Here is a 24,719-nt window from a genome sequence, read left to right on the forward strand (position 1 = left end):
TGATAGGTTGGAGTATTAGTTTGGGATTACTGGAAGTGCCCTTGCATGGTTAACGTCATATCTATCCAGTCATTCTCACTGTGTTTTACATGATAACACTACCTCTAACCTTAGTGACATGAAATTTGGGGTTCCACAGGGATCTGTCGAGTGCCCCCTGCTTTTTCCTCTGTATATAGCACCTGTTGGGCATATACTACAGAGTTTTGGGATTGCCTTTCATTGCTACAGTGGGGTAAAATAAGTATTTAGTCAGTCCCTGATTGTGCAGGTTCTCCTACTTAGAAAGATGAGAGAGGTCTGTAATTTTCATCATAGGTACACTATGACAGACAAAATGAGGAAACAAAAATCCAGGAAATCACACTGTAGGATTTTTAAAGAATTTATTTGTAAATTATGGTGGAAAATAAGTATTTGGTCACCCACAAACAAGCAAAAGTTCTGGCTCTCACAGACCTATAACTTCTTCTTTGAGAAGCTCTTCTGTCCTCCACCTGTTACCTGTATTAATGGCACCTGTTTGAAATCATTATCTGTATAAAAGACACCTGTCCACAGCCTCAAACAGTCAGACTCCAAACTCAACCATGGCCAAGACCAAAGAGCTGTGGAAGGACACCAGGAAGAAAGTTGTAGATGTGCACCAGGCTGGGAAGAGTGAATCTACAATAGTCAAGCAGGTTGGTGTGAATAAATCAACTGTGGGAGCAATTGTAAGAAAATGGAAGACATACAAAACCATAGATAATCTCCCTCGATCTGGGGCTCCACGCAAGATATCATCCTGTGGGGTCAAAATGATCATGAGAACGGTGAACAAAAATCCCAGAACTACATGGAGGGAGCTGATGAATGACCTACAGAGAGCTGGGACCAAAGTAACAACGGCTACACACTACGCACAGAGGGACTCAAATCCTGCAGTGCCAGGAGTGTCCCTCTGCTTAAGCCAGTACATGTCCAGGCCCATCTGAAGTTTGCCAGACAGCATGTGGATGATCCAGAAGAGGATAGGGAGAATATCATCTGGTCAGATGAAACCAAAATAGAACATTTTGGTAAAAACTCAACTCATCGTGTTTGGAGGAAGAAGAATGCTGAGTTGCATTCCAAGAACACCTACTGTGAAGCATGGGGGTGGAAATGTCATGCTTTGGGGCTGTTTTTCTGCAAAGGGGACAGGACGACTGATCCATGTTAAGAATGAACTTGGCCATGTATTGTGAGATTTTAAGACAAAACCTCCTTCCATCAGTGAGAGCACTGAAGATGCAATGTGGCTGGGTCTTCCAGCATGACAATGATCCCAAACACACCGCCCGGGCAACAAAGGAGTGGCTCCGTAAAAAAACATCTCAAGGTCCTGGAGTGGCCTAGCCAGTCTCCAGACCTCAACCCCATACAGAATTTGTGGCGGGAGTTGAAAGTCTGTGTTGCCCCAAAACATCACTGCTCTAGAGGAGATCTGCATGGAGGAATGGGCCAAAATACCAGCTACAGTGTGTGCAAACCTGATGAAGACCTACAGGAAACGTTTGACCTCTGTCATTGCCAGCAAAGATTATGTAACAAAGTATTGAGTTGACCAAATACTTATTTTCCACCATAATTTACAAAAGAATTCTTTAAAAATCCTACAATGTGATTTCCTGGATTTTTTTTTCTCATTTTGTCTCTCACAGTTGAAGTGTACCCATGATGAAAATTACAGACCTCTCATTTTTCTAAGTAGGAGAACTTGCACAATCAGGGACTGACTAAATACTTCTTCTTCTTCTTTGTCTTTTGGCTGTTCCCGTTAGGGGTCGCCACAGCAGATCCATCGTTTCCATCTCACCCTGTCCTCTGTATCTTCCTCTGTCACACCAACCACCTGCATGTCCTCTCTCTTCTTCTTCTTTGTCTTTTGGCTGTTCCCGTTAGGGGTCCCCACAGCAGATCCATCGTTTCCATCTCACCCTGTCCTCTGTATCTTCCTCTGTCACACCAACCACCTGCATGTCCTCTCTCAGCACATCCATGAACCTCCTCTTTGGTCTCCCTCTTCTCCTCCTGCCTGGTGGCTCCATCCTCAGCATCCTTCTCCCTATATACCCTGGGTCCCTCCTCTGCACATGTCCAAATACACTCAACAAAAATATAAAGGCAACACTTTTGGTTTTGCTCCCATTTTGTATGACATGAACTCAAAGATCTAAACCTTTTTCCACATACACAATATCACCATTTCCCTCAAATATTGTTCACAAACCAGTCTAAATCTGTGATAGTGAGCACTTCTCCTTTGCTGAGATAATCCATCCCACCTCACAGGTGTGCCATATCAAGATGCTGATTAGACACCATGATTACTGCACAGGTGTGCCTTAGTCTTCACAGACTAAGGTTAATTATGGAGTTCCACAAGGTTCTGTGCTAGGATCAATTTTATTCACTTTATACATGCTTCCCTTAGGCAGTATTATTAGATGGCATTGCTTAAATTTTCATTGTTACGCAGATGATACCCAGCTTTATCTATCCATGAAGCCAGAGGACACACACCAATTAGCTAAACTGCAGGATTGTCTTACAGACATAAACACATGGATGACCTCTAATTTCCTGCTTTTAAACTCAGATAAAACTGAAGTTATTGTACTTGGCCCCACAAATCTTAGAAACATGGTGTCTAACCAGATCCTTACTCTGGATGGCATTACCCTGACCTCTAGTAATACTGTGAGAAATCTTGGAGTCATTTTTGATCAGGATATGTCATTCAATGCGCATATTAAAAAAATATGTAGGACTGCTTTTTTGCATTTATGCAATATCTCTAAAATTAGAAAGGTCTTGTCTCAGAGTGATGCTGAAAAACTAATTCATGCATTTATTTCCTCTAGGCTGGACTATTGTAATTCATTATTATCAGGTTGTCCTAAAAGTTCCCTGAAAAGCCTTCAGTTAATTCAAAATGCTGCAGCTAGAGTACTAATGGGGACTAGAAGGAGAGAGCATATCTCACCCATATTGGCCTCTCTTCATTGGCTTCCTGTTAATTTTAGAATAGAATTTAAAATTTTTCTTCTTACTTATAAGGTTTTGAATAATCAGGTCCCATCTTATCTTAGGGACCTCATAGTACCATATCACCCCAATAGAGCGCTTCGCTCTCAGACTGCAGGCTTACTTGTAGTTCCTAGAGTTTGTAAGAGTAGAATGGGAGGCAGAGCCTTCAGCTTTCAGGCTCCTCTCCTGTGGAACCAGCTCCCAATTCAGATCAGGGAGACAGACACCCTCTCTACTTTTAAGATTAGGCTTAAAACTTTCCTTTTTGCTAAAGCTTATAGTTAGGGCTGGATCAGGTGACCCTGAACCATCCCTTAGTTATGCTGCTATAGACTTAGACTGCTGGGGGGTTCCCATGATGCACTGAGTGTTTCTTTCTCCTTTTGCTCTGTATGCACCACTCTGCATTTAATCATTAGTGATTGATCTCTGCTCCACTCCACAGCATGTCTTTTTCCTGGTTCTCTCCCTCAGCCCCAACCAGTCCCAGCAGAAGACTGCCCCTCCCTGAGCCTGGTTCTGCTGGAGGTTTCTTCCTGTTAAAAGGGAGTTTTTCCTTCCCACTGTCGCCAAGTGCTTGCTCACAGGGAGTCGTTTTGACCGTTGGGGTTTTTATGTAATTATTGTATGGCCTTGCCTTACAATATAAAGCGCCTTGGGGCAACTGTTTGTTGTGATTTGGTGCTATATAAATAAAATTGATTGATTGATTGAAAGGTGCAGTTTTATCACACAGCACAATGCCACAGATGTCGCAAGAATTGAGGGAGCGTGCAATTGGCATGCTGACAGCAGGAATGTCAACCAGAGCTGTTTTTGATAAAACTAAAATGGTGGTTCTTGGTCCATCAAGATATCGTCATCGATTTGTCCAGCTAGCCCTTGGCCTGGGTCCGTGTGTCATACATCATATGGACAAGGCGAGGAATCTTGGGGTGATTTTTGATCCTGCATTGTCCTTTGGCATTCACATTAGGGATATTAGGAGGAGTGCCTTCTTCCATCTGTGAAATATAGTGAGGATTTGTCCCATCTTGTCTATGGCTGATGCTGAGACCCTGATCCATGCTTGTGTTTCTTCCAGATTGGATTATTGCAATGTCCAACTTTCAGGGTTACCGCAGTCCAGCATTAGGGGTCACCAGTTGGTTCAGAATGCTGCTGCCAGACTTCTGACACGAAGCAGAAAGTTTGACCACATTGCACCTATTCTGGCATCTCTTCATTAGCTCCCTATCTCTGTGAGATCAGATTTTACGGTCCTGCTGTTAGCCTATAAAATTATTCATGGACTGGCACCGACCTATTTAGCCAATTTAATTAAACCCTATGTACCGGCAGTGTTGCCACAGTTACTTTGAAAAAGTAATCCAATTACTGATTACTGATTACTCCTTGAAAAAGTAACTTAGTTACTTTACTGATTACTCAATTGTAAAAGTATAACTAAGTTAGATTACTAGTTACTTTTTTAGTTACTTTTCCCAGCTGCCGACAACAACCCTCTGCCACCTCAACATGACAATGATACCTGTTTTGCCAAAACTCACTTTATAGTCACCCTTTCTTGACTTCAATGAAAATAAATACTTGTTTTATAAAAAGTAAAATAAAGACGTCTTTCTTGACCTCATATTTAACTGTTGACAGCACTGTAACAGTAAAACTTGCAATTTCGAACCTATCAATCAATCAACTTTTTTTTTATATAGCGCCAAATCACAACAAACAGTTGCCCCAAGGCGCTTTATATTGTAAGGCAAGGCCATACAATAATTATGAAAAACCCCAACGGTCAAAACGACCCCCTGTGAGCAAGCACTTGGCAACAGTGGGAAGGAAAAACTCCCTCTTAACAGGAAGAAACCTCCAGCAGAACCAGGCTCAGGGAGGGGCAGTCTTCTGCTGAGACTGGTTGGGGCTGAGGGAAAGAACCAGGAAAAAGACATGCTGTGGAGGGGGGCAGAGATCGATCACTAATGATTAAATGCGGAGTGATGCATACAGAGCAAAAAGAGAAAGAAACAGTGCATCATGGGAACCCCCCCACAGTCTACGTCTAAAGCAGCATAACCAAGGGATAGTCCAGGGTCACCCGATCCAGCCCTAACTATAAGCCTTAGCGAAAAGGAAAGTTTTAAGCCTAATCTTAAAAGTAGAGAGGGTATCTGTCTCCCTGATCTGAATTGGGAGCTGGTTCCACAGGAGAGGAGCCTGAAAGCTGAAGGCTCTGCCTCCCATTCTACTCTTACAAACCCTAGGAACTACAAGTAAGCCTGCAGTCTGAGAGCGAAGCGCTCTATTAGGGTGATATGGTACTACGAGGTCCCTAAGATAAGATGGGACCTGATTATTCAAAACCTTATAAGTAAGAAGAAGAATTTTAAATTCTATTCTAGAATTAACAGGAAGCCAATGAAGAGAGGCCAACACGGGTGAGATATGCTCTCTCCTGCTAGTCCCCGTCAGTACTCTAGCTGCAGCATTTTGAATTAACTGAAGGCTTTTTAGGGAACTTTTAGGACAACCTGATAATAAAGAATTACAATAGTCCAGCCTAGAGGAAATAAATGCATGAATTAGTTTTTCAGCATCACTCTGAGACAAGACCTTTCTGATTTTAGAGATATTGCGTGAATGCAAAAAGGCAGTCCTACATATTTGTTTAATATGCGCTTTGAATGACATATCCTGATCAAAAATGACTCCAAGATTTCTCACAGTATTACTAGAGGTCAGGGAAATGCCATCCAGAGTAAAGATCTGGTTAGACACCATGCTTCTAAGATTTGTGGGGCCAAGTACAATAACTTCAGTTTTATCTGAGTTTAAAAGCAGGAAATTAGAGGTCATCCATGTCTTTATGTCTGTAAGACAATCCTGCAGTTTAGCTAATTGGTGTGTGTCCTCTGGCTTCATGGATAGATAAAGCTGGGTATCATCTGCGTAACAATGAAAATTTAAGCAATACCGTCTAATAATACTGCCTAAGGGAAGCATGTATAAAGTGAATAAAATTGGTCCTAGTACAGAACCTTGTGGAACTCCATAATTAACTTTAGTCTGTGAAGAAGATTCCCCATTTACATGAACAAACTGTAATCTATTAGACAAATATGATTCAAACCACCGCAGCGCAGTGCCTTTAATACCTATGACATGCTCTAATCTCTGTAATAAAATTTTATGGTCAACAGTATCAAAAGCAGCACTGAGGTCCAACAGAACAAGCACAGAGATAAGTCCACTGTCCGAAGCCATAAGAAGATCATTTGTAACCTTCACTAATGCTGTTTCTGTACTATGATGAATTCTAAAACCTGACTGAACCTCTTCAAATAGACCATTCCTCTGCAGGTGATCAGTTAGCTGTTTTACAACTACCCTCTCAAGAATCTTTGAGAGAAAAGGAAGGTTGGAGATTGGCCTGTAATTAGCTAAAATAGCTGGGTCAAGTGATGGCTTTTTAAGTAATGGTTTAATTACTGCCACCTTAAAAGCCTGTGGTACATAGCCAACTAACAAAGATAAGTTGATCATATTTAAGATTGAAGCATTAAATAATGGTAGGACTTCCTTAAGCAGCCTGGCAGGAATGGGGTCTAATAAACATGTTGATGGTTTGGATGAAGTAACTAATGAAAATAACTCAGACAGAACAATCGGAGAGAAAGAGTCTAACCAAATACCGGCATCACTGAAAGCAGCCAAAGATAACGATACATCTTTGGGATGGTTATGAGTAATTTTTTCTCTAATAGTCAAAATTTTGTTAGCAAAGAAAGTCATGAAGTCATTACTAGTTAAAGTTAATGGAATACTCAGCTCAATAGAGCTCTGACTCTTTGTCAGCCTGGCTACAGTGCTGAAAAGAAACCTGAGGTTGTTCTTATTTTCTTCAATTAGTGATGAGTAGAAAGATGTCCTAGCTTTACGGAGGGCTTTTTTTATAGAGCAACAAACTCTTTTTCCAGGCTAAGTGAAGATCTTCTAAATTAGTGAGACGCCATTTCCTCTCCAACTTACGGGTTATCTGCTTTAAGCTACGAGTTTGTGAGTTATACCACGGAGTCAGACACTTCTGATTTAAAGCTCTCTTTTTCAGAGGAGCTACAGCATCCAAAGTTGTCTTCAATGAGGATGTAAAACTATTGACGAGATACTCTAACTCTCTTACAGAGTTTAGGTAGCTACTCTGCTCTGTGTTGGTATATGACAATAGAGAACATAAAGAAGGAATCATATCCTTAAACCTAGTTACAGCGCTTTCTGAAAGACTTCTAGTGTAATGAAACTTATTCCCCACTGCAGGGTAGTCCATCAGGGTAAATGTAAATGTTATTAAAAAATGATCAGACAGAAGGGAGTTTTCAGGGAATACTGTTAAGTCTTCTATTTCCATACCATAAGTCAAAACAAGATCTAAGATATGATTAAAGTGGTGGGTGGACTCATTTACTTTTTGAGCAAAGCCAATAGAGTCTAATAATAGATTAAATGCAGTGTTGAGGCTGTCATTCTCAGCATCTGTGTGGATGTTAAAATCGCCCACTATAAGTATCTTATCTGAGCTAAGCACTAAGTCAGACAGAAGGTCTGAAAATTCACAGAGAAACTCACAGTAACGACCAGGTGGACGATAGATAATAACAAATAAAACTGTTTTTTGGGACTTCCAATTTGGATGGAAAAGACTAAGAGACAAGCTTTCAAATGAATTAAAGCTCTGTCTAGGTTTTTGATTAATTAATAAGCTGGAATGGAAGATTGCTGCTAATCCTCCGCCGCGGCCCGTGCTACGAGCATTCTGACAGTTAGTGTGACTCGGGGGTGTTGACTCATTTAAACTAACATATTCATCCTGCTGTAACCAGGTTTCTGTTAGGCAGAATAAATCAATACGTTGATCAATTATTATATCATTTACCAACAGGGACTTAGAAGAGAGAGACCTAATGTTTAATAGACCACATTTAACTGTTTTAGTCTGTGGTGCAGTTGAAGGTGCTATATTATTTTTTCTTTTTGAATTTTTTTGCTTAAATAGATTTTTGCTGGTTATTGGTGGTCTGGAAGCAGGCACCGTCTCTACGGGGATGGGGTAATGAGGGGATGGCAGGGGGAGAGAAGCTGCAGAAAGGTGTATAAGACCACAGCTCTGCCTCCTGGTCCCAACGCTAGACAGTCACAGTTTGGAGGATCCAAGAAAATTGGCCAGATTTCTAGAAATGAGAGCTGCTCCATCTAAAGTGGGATGGATGCCGTCTCTCCTAACAAGACCAGGTTTTCCCCAGAAGCTTTGCCAATTATCAATGAAGCCCACCTCATTTTTTGGACACCACTCAGACAGCCAGCAATTCAAGGAGAACATGCGGCTAAACATGTCGCTCCCGGTCTGATTGGGGAGGGGCCCAGAGAAAACAACAGAGTCCGACATTGTTTTTGCAAAGTTACACACCGATTTAATGTTAATTTTAGTGACCTCTGATTGGCGTAACCGAGTGTCATTACTGCCGACGTGAATTACAATCTTACCAAATTTACGCTTAGCCTTAGCCAGCAATTTCAAATTTCCTTCGATGTCTCCTGCTCTGGCCCCCGGAAGACAATTGACAATGGTTGCTGGTGTCGCTAACTTCACATTTCTCAAAACAGAGTCGCCAATAACCAGAGTTTGATCCTCGGCGAGTGTGTCGTCGAGTGGGGAAAAACGGTTAGAGATGTGCACGGGTTGACGGTGTACACGGGGCTTCTGTTTAGGGCTACGCTTCCTCCTCACAGTCACCCAGTCGGCCTGCTTTCCCGACTGCACGGGATCTGCCAGGAGGGAACTAACGGTGGCTAAGCCACCTTGGTCCGCACCGACTACAGGGGCCTGGCTAGCTGTAGAATTTTCCACGGTGCGGAGCCGAGTCTCCAATTCGCCCAGCCTGGCCTCCAAAGCTACGAATAAGCTGCACTTATTACAAGTACCGTTACTGCTAAAGGAAGCCGAGGAACAACTAAACATTTCACAACCAGAGCAGAAAAGTGCGGGAGAGACAGGAGAAGCCGCCATGCTAAATCGGCTAAAAGCTAGTAGCTACGCAACCTAGTGGATTCCTAAAAACACGCAAAGTGAATAATGTGTAAATAATTTAGAGGTGATTCAGCAGAAGGAGTGCTTTAGTTAAGGCACCAGACAGGCCATGAAGCAGCACAAGTAACGCACGGCAACAGCGAACGCACGACAATGGCGGCAAAAAATAAAATAAAAATCCACTAGACAGGCTGTGGAGCAGCACAGGCAACGCACGACAACGGTGGCAAAAAACAAAATAAAAATCCACTAGACAGGCTGTGGAGCAGCACAGGTAACGCACGACAACGGTGGCAAAAAACAAAATAAAAATCCACTAGACAGGCTGTGGAGCAGCACAGGCAACGCACGACAACGGTGCTAAAAAATAAAATAAAAATCCACTGAACAGGCTGTGGAGCAGCACAGGTAACGCACGACAACAGTGCTAAAAAATAAAATAAAAATCCACTGAACAGGCTGTGGAGCAGCACAGGTAACGCACGACAACAGTGCTAAAAAATAAAATAAAAATCCACTGAACAGGCTGTGGAGCAGCACAGGTAACGCACGACAACAGTGCTAAAAAATAAAATAAAAATCCACTGAACAGGCTGTGGAGCAGCACAGGTAACGCACGACAACAGTGCTAAAAAATAAAATAAAAATCCACTGGACAGGCTGTGGAGCAGCACAGGTAACGCACGACAACAGTGCTAAAAAATAAAATAAAAATCCACTGGACAGGCTGTGGAGCAGCACAGGTAACGCACGACAACAGTGCTAAAATAAAATAAAAATCCACTGGACAGGCTGTGGAGCAGCACGACAACAGTGCTAAAATAAAATAAAAATCCACTGGACAGGCTGTGGAGCAGCACAGGTAACGCACGACAACAGCGCTAAAATAAAATAAAAATCCACTAGACAGGCTGTGGAGCAGCACGACAACAGTGCTAAAAAATAAAATAAAAACGAAAGCGTTAGCAAGCTAGTTAGCTTGCCAACGCTGATGAAAGTTAGCTGATAAAAGTGCTCCGTCGCGATGTTTCGACCGTTAGAGGTCTTCTTTAGGCGTTGGAGCACGGTGAAAAAGTAAAAAAAAAAAAAAAGTAAAAAGTAAAAAAGTCTTGAAAAAGACTGTTAATTCAAAGAACTCAAACAGCTCAGTTCAAACAGCTAACAGATACAGCAGAACACCGCTGTGCTCCGGAACAGGAAGTCACAGGAAGTCAGGAATATCTCTCTACTCTGATTGACTCAGACTACATTGTTTATAAATGTAACTATTAAATTCTAACATTTTTCTAACATTTAAATTCTCTCTAAACATTTTACTTGTCGAAATTATTATTATTTTAAGCAATATTAGTTGTAGTAAAAAACGGCTTCAAAATTGCACCTTTAATCTAGGGGTGTTGTGGGGGGGCACATCCTTGCCCCACGCCCCCATTCCATCTAGATTCGCCCCTGCTTTGGCGTTTGAGCACAAAGAATGGATAACATTTATTTATGCAGAAAACATGACCAGATTTACAGGTAAGAAAGTTTTATTGCGTTTTCACATCATGTGGTCCTCAGAAAGAGAGTTTAGGTGCATTTGAGTGGAAAATAGTGTTAGTTGTTGACGTGTCGCGGAGGATCAGCTGTTTTTAACGACCAGATACAGAGCGGCTCAGCTCAGAATTCTAAATAAAGGAGGAAAAAAGTATAAAAATGTCTTTGTAAAGCTCAGTGCAAGTGTACTGTTGTCACCGTGCTTTAAGAGGTGAGGACGAGTCGAGCAGCTGCAAAAAACCGCGGATTAAAAGCTCACAGCTCGCTTAAAGTGGGCAGTTCAGTCGAACCTCGACCTCCTGCCCACGGAACAAGTTTAATGCTGCTATCGACCCACAATGAAAAATAATAGTAACGCACAGTGACATGGAGAAGTAACTTTAATCTGATTATTGATTTGGAAAGATTAACGCGTTAGATTACTCGTTACTAAAAAAGTGGTCAGATTAGAGTAACGCGTTACCGGCATCACTGTGTACCGGCCCGGGCTTTGCGTTCACAGGATGCAGGACTGGTCTGTGTTCCTAAGGTGAAGAAAAAGTCTGTGGGCCAAAGGCATTCTCTCATTGTGCCCATGTGGGCCAAAGGGCATTCTCTCATCGTGCCCCTGTGCTGTGGAATGATCTCCCAGCGTCAATTAGACAGTCAGACTCGGTGGAAACTTTTAAAACCAGACTTAAGACACATCTATTCACTCTGTCCTATGGTTAGAATATTGTTATAGCATTCTTTTTAATTTTTACTCTTTTAGTGTGCTTGTTTTAATCTTTTAATTGTGCTTTTTAAACTCATTTTGAACTATTTTTGAACTGTTTTGTGTAAGGCACCTTGAGGCGACACTGTCGTGAGTTGACACTCTATAAATGGAATTGAATTGAAAGGCCCCAGGTGGTAATCGATCCTACAACCTTCTTGCTGTGAGGGAACAGTGCTAACCACTAAGCCACCGTCCTGCCCTACACCAGTCCCTTTTCCATAAAATACATCAAATGCTAGCTATCTTGTCTTAGCATGTAGCTGTCTCAAACATTGTTGAGGTTGTTTGCAAGCCAAGAATTTAATCTGCTAGTATATGCTCATTTGCTAACATTTGCCACATACAAAGCTATATGCAAAACTATGAAGTCTGGTGTGTAGTATGTATGAAAGTGGATTTTGACGTGGTTTCACCTGGAATTTACCCAATTCTCCAAGACAGACATCACAAAATCTGTAGGTCACAGAAGCAAACAATGGATCACACGGCACATAATTTTATAACATTCAGTATTATCACAGTATAAAATTTTTTTAAAATACAGCCTGATCTAGCCTTTTTAATCAGTCTTTTAAAAACTAGCCTATTCTGTAAGATGCCTTTGCTGATGTAACGGCTGGACTCTGCGTTGATGCGAATTCATGATCTCCGGCATGAAAGGTGAACTCTGTAAACAGAAGGCTAAAACCCAGTGCGCCGGCCTTGCGGCCAGAGAATCCTTTTAGCTGTTGGGGAGTGAGGTTTGCTGAATTCTATTGCACAGCGCCTCCTGCTAGCCTCTCTCATACTAACTACTTAGTTATATCTAGCTAATTACACTGTAAAAAATCAGTCCCTTCTCCATAAAATATCTAAAATGCTAGCTAGCTTGTATTAGCATATAGCCAGCTCAAACCTGGTTGAGATTGTTTGCAAGCCAAGAATTTAATCTGCTAGCATGCGCTCATTTGCAAACAACAGGAAGATACAATAGTGTATGAAAAAGTATGAAGTCCCGAGTTTGTGTATTAAAGTGGGTTTTGATACTTCTTCCTCTGTACTATAAAAGATGCAATTTTAAATTCCATAATTAATGAATAATGAATTGAGTAACATGATGTTTTACAACCCCAATTCCAGTGAAGTTTGGATGTTGTGTGAAATTTAAATAAAAACAGAATAGAATGATTTGCAAATCCTCTTCAACCCATATTCAATTGAATACACTACAAAGACAAGATATTTAATGTTCAAATGGATAAACGCTATTGTTTTTGAAATATTTGCTAATTTTGAAATGGATGCCTGCAACACGTTTCAAAAAAGCTGGGACAGTGGCAACAAAAGACTGGGAAAGTTGATGAATGTTCAAAGAACACCTGTTTGGAACATTCCACAGGTGAACAGGTTAATTGGAAACAGCTAGGTGAGTGTCATGATTGGGTATAAAAGGAGCATCCCCAAAAGGCTCAGCCATTCACAAGCAAAGATGGGGCAAGGATCACCACTTTGTGAACTGTGTGAAAAAATAGTCCAACAGTTTAAAACAATGTTTCTCAATGTTCAATTGCAAGGAATTTAGGGATTCCATCATCTCCAGTCCATAATATAATCAGAAGATTGAGACAATCTGGAGAACTTTCTACACGTAAGTAGCAAGGCCGAAAACCAACACTGAATGCCATGACCTTCGATCCCTCAGGTGGCACTGCATTAAAACTGAAATCATTGTGTAAAGGATCTTACCGCGTAGGCTCAGGAACACTTCAGAAAACCATTGTCAGTTCACACAGTTCGTCGCTGCATCTACAAGTGCAAGTTAAAACTCTACCCTGCAAAGCGAAAGTCATACATCAACAACATCCAGAAATGCCGCCGCCTTCTCTGGGCCTGAGCTCATTTGAAATGAACAGATGCAAAGTGGAAAAGTGTGCTGTGGTCTGATGCATCCACATTTCAAATTGTTTTTGGAAATCACAGACGTCGTGTCCTCCAGACAAAAGAGGAAAAACACCATCCAGATTGTTACCAGCACAAAGTTCAAAAGCCAGCATCTGTGATGGTATGGGGATGTGTTAGTGCCCATGGCATGGGTAACTTACACAACTGTGATGGCACCATCGATGCTGAAAGGTACATCCAGGTTTTGGAGCAACACATGCTGCCATCCAAGCAATGTCTTTTTCAGGAACGTCCCTCCTTATTTAAGCAAGACAATGCCAAGCCACATTCTGCATGTGTTACAACAGCGTGGCTTCGTAGTAAAAGAGTGCAGGTACTAGACTGGCCTGCCTGCAGTCCAGACCTGTCGCCCATTGAAAATGTGTGGTGCATTATGAAGTGTAAAATACAACAACAGAGATCCCGGACTGTTGGACAACTGAAGTCGTACATCAAACAAAAATGGGAAAGAATTGCACCTACAAAGCTTCAACAATTAGTGTCCTCAGTTCCCAAATGCTTATTGAGTGTTGTTAGAAGGAAAGGTGATGTAACACAGTGGTAAACATACCACTGTCCCAGCTTTTTTGAAACATGTTGCAGGCATCCATTTCAAAATAAGCAAATATTTGCACAAAAATAATAAAGTCTATGAGTTTGAACATTAAATATCTTGTCTTTGTGGTGTATTCAATTGAATATAGGTTGAAGAGTATTTGCAAATCATTGTATTCTTTTTTTTTACATTTTACACACCGTCCCAACTTCATTGGAATTGGGGTTGTAGTAAAACATACGATTCAAGCTCCCATAAAAATCTGTTTTAAAGATAAAGGTTAGTCATGTGGTATATTCTCTTTGACTATATGCTTTATTGATTGCTAAGTGTTTTTTTTTATTAAAAATATTTCATTTTTAGCAAAATTTATATGATAATTTTTTTTAATCTTGCAGATACTTTTTGTCACTTTTTGTGCTCCGGCTTCCCCCCACATCCAAAGACATGCAGGTTAGGTGAAAACTTTATAATTGTCCAGGTCTCCCTTGTAAAAGAGATCTGGATCTCAATGAGACTAACCTGGTTAAATAAAATAAATAATCATGCTGCTGAATATTTTTGTGCAGCATTAAAAACTGGGTTCCAGCCCCCACCGCCCCAACCATTAACTGGAATGAGCAGGTTTGTTGTGTGGGCCGCTGAAGAGGAGGTACTGCTGGCCCACCACCACCAGAGGGCGCCCTGCCTGGAGTGCGGGCTCCAGGCACCAGAGGGCGCTACCGCATCATGGGAGTAATCTGGGTGACAGCTGTCACCCATCTCCAAACACAGCTGTTTCTACTCAGCACCGAGGTATATCAGGAGGACGGCGTCTCCACCTCAGTGCCGAGATATCGCCTTAAGACTGAGGTAACATTCTCTGCCTTCATATTCTGAATAACCAGCTAAGATTTGTAAACCGTTTCAGGACTGCTGACTACTAACAGCTAAATTGCTTGAATAAGTACTCACCTTCCTGCTGTATATTGTCAAGAGGTGGAGGCGGCTTCTCCCCTCTCCGTGGCTGGGTGCTGTCGCATCCACATCTGTGTGTTGTTGCTCTCTCCTGCCAGCAGTACCGGATCCGACGAGCGGAGGCAGTGGCCACCTGGGAATTCGGGACTTGGCGGTTCCAGTATTTCCGGGGGTCGGTGGCAGAGGAGATCTGGGTGGTTCCGGTTCGACTGAGACGGACGTCTCCTACCTTCGAGCCTGCCCACACGACACCAGTGGAATTCGGTGTAAACCCAAAGTGTCAATTGTTGTATTGGTTGTGCATTTTCACAACAGTAAAAATTGTTATTTACTTTCTCCATTGTCCGTTCATTGCGCCCCCTGTTGTGGGTCCGTGTTCCTACACTTTCACAACAGGATATCTCGGCCAGCGTCATGGACCCCGAGGGGCGTCAACCGGCTGTTGAACGGCCAATGGAAGACCAAGGCGCGGCGGAGGCTCCGGGAGGGGTACTCGGTGAGTTGCAGCGGATCCTCACCGCCTTCACCTCTCGGATCGATTTAATGACCGAGCAGTACGTTCTCCTAAACCGCAGGGTGGAGGCTCTCGCCGCACAAGTGGAGGCGCGCCCTTCGGGCGCCGCTGCGGCTCTCCCTCCCGAGGACCCTGCGCGCGAAAGTGACGTTCCACTGGTCGTTCAACGGTCCCTTCCTCCGTCCCCAGAAGCATACATAAGCCCTCCAGAGCCGTACGGAGGCTGTGTGGAGACGTGCGCGGACTTTCTGATGCAGTGTTCGCTCGTCTTCGCACAGCGTCCCGTGATGTACGCGACTGATGCTAGCAAAGTAGCTTATGTAATAAATCTGCTTCGCGGGGAGGCACGCGCTTGGGCTACAGCGCTCTGGGAGCAGCACTCGCGGCTCCTTCATACCTACGATGGGTTTGTACGGGAGCTCAGAACAGTGTTCGACCATCCCAACAGAGGAGAGTCCGCTTCAACCGCACTACTGTCAATAAGACAGGGGCGTCGGAGCGCAGCTGCCTATGCAGTCGCCTTCCGCATCGCGGCGGCGAGATCCGGCTGGAATAGCACTGCCCTCCGCGCTGCCTTTGTAAACGGACTGTCACTGGTCCTAAAAGAGCACCTGGTGGCTAAGGACGAACCGCGGGATTTAGATGGGCTCATCGATCTAGTCATACGACTCGACAACCGGTTAGAAGAACGCCGCCGGGAACGAGGCGAAGGGCGTGGCCAGGCACGCGTCGTCCCTCTCCCTTCCGGGTCCGGTCGGGCTCCGCCCTCCCCACGCTCCTCTGTTCCTGCGCTCCGTGGGGTCACAGCTCCCCCTACTGACGAAGCTAGGGACACGAGTAGGGCAACATTTAGGGCACCAGATGCACAGAGGAGATGGACCCACGGAGCGTGTCTTGTTTGTGGTTCAATAGAGCACCATGTGAGAGACTGCCCCGAGCGGTCAAACGCCAAACGCCCGCCCCTAGAGACTGGGCCAGGGGTGGGTCAAAACATTCACGTGGGACACACCCACATTGCTACACGACTCCCAGTCACGATCCTGTTTGAGGATTCAACCCTGAAGGCCCCAGCACTGGTGGACACGGGCTCTGAGGGGAATCTGCTTGACAGTAGATGGGCCAGGGAGATAGGGCTCCCTCTGGTGGCTCTTACCTCGCCTGTGCAGGTTCGGGCGCTAGATGGCTCCCTACTCCCACCAATCACGCATAAGACACCCCCAGTAACTCTGGTGGTGTCAGGTAACCACCGGGAGGTGATCGAGTTCTTTGTGACTCAGGCCACCTCCCGTGTGGTTTTGGGTTTTCCCTGGATGCTAAAGCACAATCCCCGGATCGATTGGCCGTCCGGGGTAGTGGTTCAGTGGAGCGAAACCTGCCATCGGGAGTGTCTAGGTTCCTCGGTTCCTCCCGGCTCCCAAGCTAAGGAGGAGGTCCGAGTCCCGCCCAATCTGAAGGCGGTGCCGGCGGAGTACCATGACCTCGCTGACGTGTTCAGCAAGGATCTGGCTCTCACGCTTCCTCCCCACCGCCCGTATGATTGTGCCATTGATTTGGTTCCAGGCAGTGAGTTCCCGTCCAGTAGGCTGTACAACCTCTCACGGCCGGAGCGTGAATCAATGGAGACCTACATCCGGGACTCATTAGCTGCCGGGTTGATCCGGAATTCCACCTCACCGATGGGTGCAGGTTTCTTTTTTGTGGGTAAAAAAGATGGCGGGCTTCGTCCATGCATTGATTACAGGGGGTTGAACGAAATCACGGTTCGCAACCGATACCCGTTGCCCTTGTTGGATTCAGTGTTCACCCCCTTGCATGGAGCCAAAATCTTCACCAAGCTGGATCTTAGGAATGCGTATCATTTGGTTCGGATCCGGAAGGGAGACGAATGGAAGACGGCATTTAACACCCCGTTGGGCCATTTTGAGTACCTGGTCATGCCGTTCGGTCTCACTAACGCTCCCGCGACCTTCCAAGCATTGGTAAACGATGTCCTGCGGGACTTCCTGCACCGGTTCGTCTTCGTGTATCTGGACGATATACTCATCTTTTCCCCGGATCCTGAGACTCATGTCCGGCATGTCCGTCAGGTTCTGCAGCGGTTGTTGGAGAACCGTCTGTTTGTGAAGGGCGAGAAGTGTGAGTTCCACCGTACTTCTTTGTCCTTCCTGGGGTTTATCATCTCCTCCAACTCCGTCGCCCCGGACCCGGCCAAGGTTGCGGCGGTGAGAGATTGGCCCCAACCAACAAGCCGTAGGAAGCTGCAACAGTTCCTCGGTTTTGCTAATTTCTATAGGAGGTTCATTAAGGGCTACAGTCAGGTAGTTAGCCCCCTGACAGCCCTGACCTCTCCAAAAGTTCCCTTCACCTGGTCGGACCGGTGCGAGGCCGCGTTCAAGGAGTTGAAACGGCGCTTCTCGTCTGCACCAGTTCTGGTGCAGCCCGATCCTAGCCGCCAGTTAGTGGTTGAAGTGGATGCCTCGGACTCAGGGATAGGAGCGGTGCTCTCCCAGAGCGGGAAGACCGATAAGGTCCTTCACCCGTGTGCCTATTTTTCTCGCAGGTTGACCCCCGCTGAACGGAATTATGACGTCGGCAATCGGGAACTCCTTGCTGTGAAAGAGGCCCTCGAAGAGTGGAGACATCTGTTGGAGGGAACAGCCGTGCCATTCACGGTTTTCACTGACCATCGGAACCTGGAGTACATCAGAACCGCCAAGCGTCTGAACCCCAGGCAAGCCCGCTGGTCACTGTTCTTTGGCCGTTTTGACTTCCGGATTACCTACCGCCCCGGGACCAAGAATCAGAGATCGGATGCATTGTCCCGGGTGCACGAAGATGAGGTCAAAACGGAACCGTCGGATCCCCCGGATCCCATCATCCCGGAGTCCGCTATCGTGGCCGCCCTCACCTGGGACGTGGAGAAGACCGTCAGGGAGGCCCTGACCCGTGTCCCGGACCCCGGAAACGGACCAAAGAACAGACTGTACGTCCCACCAGAAGCTAGGGCCGCAGTCCTGGACTTCTGTCACGGTTCTAAGCTCTCCTGTCACCCAGGGGTGCGAAGGACCGTGGCAGTCGTCCGGCAACGCTTCTGGTGGGCATCCCTGGAGACCGACGTCCGGGACTACGTCCAGGCCTGTACCACCTGCGCCAGGGGCAAGGCCGATCATAGAAAGACCTCAGGGCAACTACAGCCGTTGCCTGTGCCTCATCGCCCCTGGTCCCACATCGGCCTGGATTTCGTCACGGGTCTCCCGCCGTCCCAGGGACACACTGTTATCTTCACGATAGTGGACCGTTTCTCCAAGGCGGCCCACTTCGTGGCCCTCCCGAAGCTCCCTACGGCCCAGGAGACAGCGGACCTCCTGGTCCACCACGTCGTCCGTCTGCATGGCATACCATCAGACATCGTCTCCGATCGCGGTCCCCAGTTCACCTCGCATGTCTGGAGGAGCTTCTGCCGGGAACTGGGGGCCACGGTCAGCCTCTCGTCTGGGTACCATCCCCAGACCAACGGGCAGGCAGAGCGGGCGAATCAAGAACTGGAGCAGACACTTCGCTGTGTGACAGCCGCGCACCCGACGGCCTGGAGTACCCACCTGGCCTGGATCGAGTACGCCCACAACAGTCAAGTGTCATCAGCCACCGGCCTCTCCCCGTTTGAGGTGTGCTTGGGGTATCAGCCCCCCTTGTTTCCGGTGGTTGAGGGAGAGGTCGGTGTGCCCTCGGTCCAGGCCCACCTACGGAAGTGCCGTCGGGTGTGGCGGGCCGCCCGCTCTGCCTTGTTGCAGGCCCGGACGAGGGCGAAGAAACATGCAGACCGGCGACGAGCCCCGGCCCCCAAGTATCGTCCTGGGCAGGAGGTCTGGTTATCCACCAAGGACATTCCCCTACAGGTTGACTCACCTAAACTGCAAGAACGATACATCGGACCGTATAAAATCCTCAAGGTCATCAACCCCGCCGCAGTGAGGCTCCAGCTTCCGGCCTCACTGCGGATCCATCCAGTTTTCCATGTTTCCCGGATCAAGCCTCTCCACACCTCACCCCTCTGCACCCCGGGTCCGGCACCGCCTCCTGCCCGGATCATCGACGGAGCACCGGCTTGGACTGTCCGCCGGCTCCTTGACGTCCGTCGGATGGGCCGGGGTTTTCAGTATCTGGTGGACTGGGAGGGGTACGGCCCCGAGGAGCGCTCCTGGGTGAAGAAGGGCTTCATCCTGGACCCGGCCCTCCTGGCCGACTTCTACCGACGCCATCCGGACAAGCCCGGTCGTGCGCCAGGAGGCGCCCGTTGAGGGGGGGGTCCTGTTGTGTGGGCCGCTGAAGAGGAGGTACTGCTGGCCCACCACCACCAGAGGGCGCCCTGCCTGGAGTGCGGGCTCCAGGCACCAGAGGGCGCTACCGCATCATGGGAGTAATCTGGGTGACAGCTGTCACCCATCTCCAAACACAGCTGTTTCTACTCAGCACCGAGGTATATCAGGAGGACGGCGTCTCCACCTCAGTGCCGAGATATCGCCTTAAGACTGAGGTAACATTCTCTGCCTTCATATTCTGAATAACCAGCTAAGATTTGTAAACCGTTTCAGGACTGCTGACTACTAACAGCTAAATTGCTTGAATAAGTACTCACCTTCCTGCTGTATATTGTCAAGAGGTGGAGGCGGCTTCTCCCCTCTCCGTGGCTGGGTGCTGTCGCATCCACATCTGTGTGTTGTTGCTCTCTCCTGCCAGCAGTACCGGATCCGACGAGCGGAGGCAGTGGCCACCTGGGAATTCGGGACTTGGCGGTTCCAGTATTTCCGGGGGTCGGTGGCAGAGGAGATCTGGGTGGTTCCGGTTCGACTGAGACGGACGTCTCCTACCTTCGAGCCTGCCCACACGACACCAGTGGAATTCGGTGTAAACCCAAAGTGTCAATTGTTGTATTGGTTGTGCATTTTCACAACAGTAAAAATTGTTATTTACTTTCTCCATTGTCCGTTCATTGCGCCCCCTGTTGTGGGTCCGTGTTCCTACACTTTCACAACAAGGTTCACAAGATGAAAGAATAGATACTCAGTGGATGGTTCCTTGGTAACAACAAAATAATGATGGAACTACAAGCCCATAGAAAAATATTGTGTTGCAAACCTGTACAAAGTTTGACTGCCCACTCAGAGCCCCACTGGAGTTTCCACAGCAGCAACACTGTTTGTGATAATTGAACAATCACACCTAATACACCTGAAATATTAAAATGACATGAAGGAGGCGGAGTGGAACAAAGTGTGTGTGTGTGTGTGTGTGTGTGTGTGTGTGTGTGTGTGTGTGTGTGTGTGTGTGAGATCATGATATTGCACACAGACTAATGTAACAAAGAGTACTCTGGGGTCATGTGATTCACTCTTCACTCTTTGTGATTGGACGACAGCTGTGACACAGAGGAGAGGGCATAAAGGTCTGACTGCCTAAAGAAACACACACACACACACACACACACACACACACACACACACACACACACACACACACACACACACACACACACACACACACACACACACACACACACACACACACACACACTAATCCACAGAATGTAAATAGACACTGACTACAACCCCTCCGGGCATGTCTCAGTTTCTCTAGTGGGCTTTAATCACTGTGCTTAGAGACAGGACGCTTGGAAATTTATGTTCAGGAACATCGGGGTCACACAAACGTAACTCTTTATTCATTTTTACAAAAGAATTGCTGGAAAAACAGATTTTGTAAATTCTCTTATATTCTCATTTTATGGTTCTTCAGATATTTCTCTCCCTGCATTATGGATGATTATCATTTGATGAAAAATACAATTTGTGGGATTAATGTCAACTGAATTAAATAGACTATGTGTTTGTGAAATATAAAGTTTTACCAAACCTGCAAAAAATGGATTGCTACTGAATTGATAAGTGGTTTTCCAGCATTTAAAAAAAACATGTTTCAGTATTTTGGACACACTTTCCAAATGGCAGCGTGTACGAACATTTGGCTGGTCCTATTTCCATCCATCAATTCATTTTCTATACCTGCTTACTCCAATCAAGGATCACAGGGGGGCTGGAGCCTACACCAGCAGTCATAGGGCATAAGGCAGGGTACACCCTGGACAGGACGCCAGTCTGCTGCAGGGCCACATACAGACAAACAAGCACATTCACACCCGCACGCACACCTACGAACAATTTAAAGTTTCCAATTCACCTAACCTGCATGTCTTTTGGATGTGGAAGAAAGCCGGAGCACCCGGAGGGAACCCAAGGGCTGGAAGGGATCCCACAACCTTCTTGCTGTGAGGCAACAGTGCTTACCACTAAACCACTCACCTTGAGCACCTATTATTTAATTTATAATAAATTAAATCACACTACAGAAATACTGCTTTCTTAAACAATCCATTTGTACATTTAACTGTACAGAAAGACATATTATTTCTGATATTTCTAATAAAATGCTGAGACACGACAAATACAGTCGAGTCAACAGCAGTTAGCAACCTCTGCTGGCAGGTTGCTGCCTGGACACAAGTTGTCACTCAAAGCAACCATGTCCCTAATTATTCATTAACTTCATGGCTTAAAATAGATTAAAGTAATGAGTTATAAAAAAATAAACAAACAAATAAATAAATCACCCTCTTCACAGTTGTCATGAATGTGAAACGTGGGTATAGAGACCAAAACCAGTTTATTGCACCATCATATTATATCTGCTGTAACACTGGGCAGTTTAACATGGATATCTATGGGGAGTGTCTTGGTTTTTGAGCTAACTTCAAGTGGCCATTCAAGGAAGTGCAATATCTGACACAGGCATTGATATCGTTTTCCTGCACCAGAGGTCAGTGCTCTGTATATTTTGAGGTGGATATATCAAAATCTGGCAACATAACACATTGGTGGAGTTTACACCTTGTTGTGGTGGGACAGTTTATACAAATGTATGTCTCTGATGCCACGTCCAGGAGGGCCTTGTGTTACTGGCAGGTCCAGACTGATCATAGAGCGTGGACATGGACAGAACCTGCACTCTGGTTTTCCAATTTTACAATGCTTTGCTGTCAGAAATCACAGGGGCCACCTAAATTTCCACATCTATACTTCATGGCAACATACAGACTTTAGCATGATTGCAATTCAACTAAATGCAGCAGTGATTTGCTGCCAGTTTCAGACTCACTTGGTCTTTATTGTGTCGAGCTGTATTCCACTCATTTTACCCGTGGATGATTCTCTTGTTCACACGATTACAAACTGCATTCACATGCAGAAGAGAAGGAGAAGGCAGAAACAGAGATGGAGAAAGAGACATGCTTTCTACTGCGTTTCATCAAATCAACCTCTCATATATACCACACTGCAGGTGCACGCACACATGCACACTTACATGCATGCAGCCACATACACACTAATGAGCTCTCTCTCTCTCGTGCACACACATGCTGACACAGACTGGTGAATAGCACTGAGAGACAAGTGGACAAGCAGGGTATTCTTCCTCCTATTCAGAGCAGCCCAATAGCGACCGGCTGTTGCCCACGGCAACAACACTTTGCTGCGGATACGTACTGAATGTAAACATTCTCGGCCCCTCGCGCTCTCTTCGGACAAGAACAAAACCTGATTATGGCAGCGACGGAGACAGACAGACAGAGAATGAGAGCAGAGAGTTGTAACAAAGTTTTTCTGCTGCCCCCTCTGAGAGTTTGCCCTCTCAAAGTCTCAATCAAACATTGGTTGTTTGTTTGGCTAGCCACCGTGGCGCCTCACAGAATGAACCGGCCTCACACCGTTATTCTGACACAAACTACTTATTTCATGATGAACGCGTAAAGTGACAATGACACGGGGGCAGCGAGGACTCAGCGTTGCTCCCGATCCCTCCACAGACAACATCAGTACCGCTGAGTTATATTACAAATACAGTGTGGCTAAAAGACACACATAATTTCTTATAAGTGCAAATCTTTGCCATCACTGTTGCTACTGAGACTCTAACAAGGAAATTGTTCTCAGGTTATCAAATCGACTCTTCCCCCTGGGAGAACGATGTTGATGTAACTGTATTCGTGTGTTGGTCCGCCAAACCAAGAACAATGGAAGTCGACATTGATAGTTCTTGGAAAATGCCATATAAAGCCACAGGGCCTTTCAAATTTCACAAAACTGAGAAAATTTAGTTTCTACTGAAATGTTTCTGTGTAGGCTCTCAGTTGTCCAGATTTCTACTGAAATCCAAGCATTATAATGTAGGTTTATTGTTGTAAGACATTGCAAAATTACAGCTCATTTTAATGAAGAGGACATATTTATCTGGGGGGAAATTCCATAGTGAATAGTCTTTTTCTTCATTGCCGTCATGCAGAGGAGGAAGCGCATGTGCACGTGTGATGTTTTGAGATTACCTGTGACCCATCATACATGATCACCCATAAGATTTCTTCCTTCAAATCTACCAAATGTTGGTCATAGCATCTGATCTCTTGAATTTATCCCCCCTCAGGGGTTGAAATTGTAAATTGTTTCCAGACAGCATGAATTTTGATCATATTGTCAATATCATATCATGAATCCCTTATCTAAATGCTAAGGAAAAACATTATAGTGGTGCCAGAGAAAATAATTTTTATGACTTAAATCTTAAAAAAAATCTAGTAGCGCTATACCTTTAAGAGCCAGATCTGCTCAGGTCAGTTCTGAGAGCACATGCTGGAACTGCCACACTATGGAACCACCTTAGGTCCTTAATAGCCTGTTTCCAGTGCAGGAACCTGCGGACAATTTGAGGGGTTCCAACACCTTTGCACATGTCTCCACAAAAAAAGTGATTTTTTTGTTGGGTTTTTTTTTTTTTTTTGGTATGTGTACCTTTGAGTGGCCCTGAAATGCTGCCGGGTGGGGTCCAATTGGTCCAAGTCAAGGTAATGTCTTCAGGCTGTTGCTTTTATGTACCTTCAAGGAAAACTAATGGATACTCCAAATCTTTTATTGCCTCTGCTATCAAGCTACTTAACTCTGACAGCAGTCATTTAAAATGATTTTTTTTGTCTTCTTCTCCTTGATTTCCATTTATTTATTTATTTAATTTGTAAGGTGTTTGTTGGTTTGTCTGATTTGTGCTTGGACCTAACATTGGATGTTGTTGTGACTGTGGTGGGGTAGCTGCAAATGAACCGCCCCACTTGGGATAAATAAAGTTGTCTGAATCTGGATCTCAATCTCACGCATGAAAAGACAGCAAAACGCAACAAGTGGAATTTCTAAAACTGAGCAGAAGAAAATGAAACAGGCACTAAACAGAACTCACATATGAACCA

General features: G+C 45.3%; 1 protein-coding gene across 3 annotated transcripts in view; it reads right to left on the minus strand.

The window, feature by feature from the left end:
- The window catches only part of LOC117518396 (glypican-5-like), a 126,992-nt gene that overhangs the window by 93,552 nt on the left and 8,721 nt on the right, over positions 1-24,719 (minus strand). The gene's annotated exons all lie outside the window — the stretch shown is intronic.

Source organism: Thalassophryne amazonica, chromosome 10, assembly GCF_902500255.1.
Source record: "Thalassophryne amazonica chromosome 10, fThaAma1.1, whole genome shotgun sequence".
Classification (NCBI taxonomy): Eukaryota; Metazoa; Chordata; class Actinopteri; order Batrachoidiformes; family Batrachoididae; genus Thalassophryne; species Thalassophryne amazonica.